Source organism: Paracoccidioides brasiliensis, assembly GCF_000150735.1.
Source record: "Paracoccidioides brasiliensis Pb18 unplaced genomic scaffold supercont2.4, whole genome shotgun sequence".
NCBI classification, from domain to species: Eukaryota; Fungi; Ascomycota; class Eurotiomycetes; order Onygenales; family Ajellomycetaceae; genus Paracoccidioides; species Paracoccidioides brasiliensis.
Window position 1 is genome coordinate 1,671,931 of NW_011371361.1, and position 1,181 is coordinate 1,673,111.

General features: G+C 46.7%; 1 non-coding gene across 1 annotated transcript; it reads left to right on the forward strand.

Annotated features, from left to right (window-relative positions):
• The first annotated feature begins 403 nt into the window (after positions 1–403).
• Positions 404–474, forward strand: PADG_11696. Its single transcript has one exon. It is a non-coding gene; the product is annotated as a tRNA-His (tRNA).
• Positions 475–1,181: the final 707 nt, after the last annotated feature.

Consider the following 1,181-nt stretch of genomic DNA (forward strand, 5'->3'; position numbering starts at 1 on the left):
ATATAAATTAAGCTACAGAACCCTGTGTGATTCATGAACCCCGCTGTTTCCGGAAAACTGAGTCCAATGTGCGACCGGAGTTCTGAAGCGGGCAGCACCGAGAAATATACCAGTGACAACCTCCAAGGGTTGGAGATAAGCACTAGCTACCCGAGCTTTCCTAATCTCACGGAATAGCAGCTCCGAGACGTTCGGGGGGCCATATAACTTTAAAATATCAAATCTTCCCCGCCTGTGGAAATGGAGGGAACTCCGGTGCAGGTAGAGGGGGGGGTTTTGAAAGGAGAACGAACGAACACAACAAAGTTGCATATCAAGAGGAGTTGATGAGTACCTGTTGAGGGTCAAAGTCAGGCCCTTCTCTTTCATGGTGTCAAAGGGATTCCTCCCACCTAACAAACAGGACGGTGTGGTCGAGTGGTAAGACGTCACGTTGTGGCCGTGCCAGCCTGGGTTCGATTCCCAGCACCGTCAAAAGCGAGATGACTTTTTAGCATGTTTCCCTGCACCTTTTCTTTGTTCTTTTTGGCCTCTTCGGCCAACTGTTAGCTGTCATGGCTCCAGAGAAGGAATTTTTCAAGGATGTATCAACTGTATCACCCGGATTTTCCCACCGTCAACCGGGATGTTGTTGATTGAACCCATGGATTCTTGGGTGATGAAAATCATGACATCGATATAGCAATATTGGCCAGTAACAAGCACCGGATCGTTTGACACGGAATTCCAAGTTTCATCATCCTTTTCTATCTGTTGGTACGGCGTGTCTGTGTGTCTGTGTGTCTGTGTGTCTGTGTGTGTGTGTGTGTGTGTTTGTGTGTTTGTGTGTGTGTGAATAGCAACGGACACGCAACTATAATTTCAACCTGCTGTTAAGTAATTGCCAGCAAGCTGTCCGCAGACTGTCAAGAGAATGGGTCAAGAAATCAGAAGAATTGGTCTCTCGAGAATTATCATATTGTTTAGGGAATCTCAAATGCATTATTCTCTGGTTGTTTAACATGGTTGTGTGCCCTTAGCACATAAGGTACATCTACAGACTGCTCATGACTGCCCAGTTGTATGCGGTTTAGAGCCAAAACCTCGACTCAGGCCAAATGTCCACCTAGTCTCCACCCAGAAAATTACTCCATGCCCCTACACTCCTCAAAGTTTCAACTCTCAACCTCTCACCACCATCT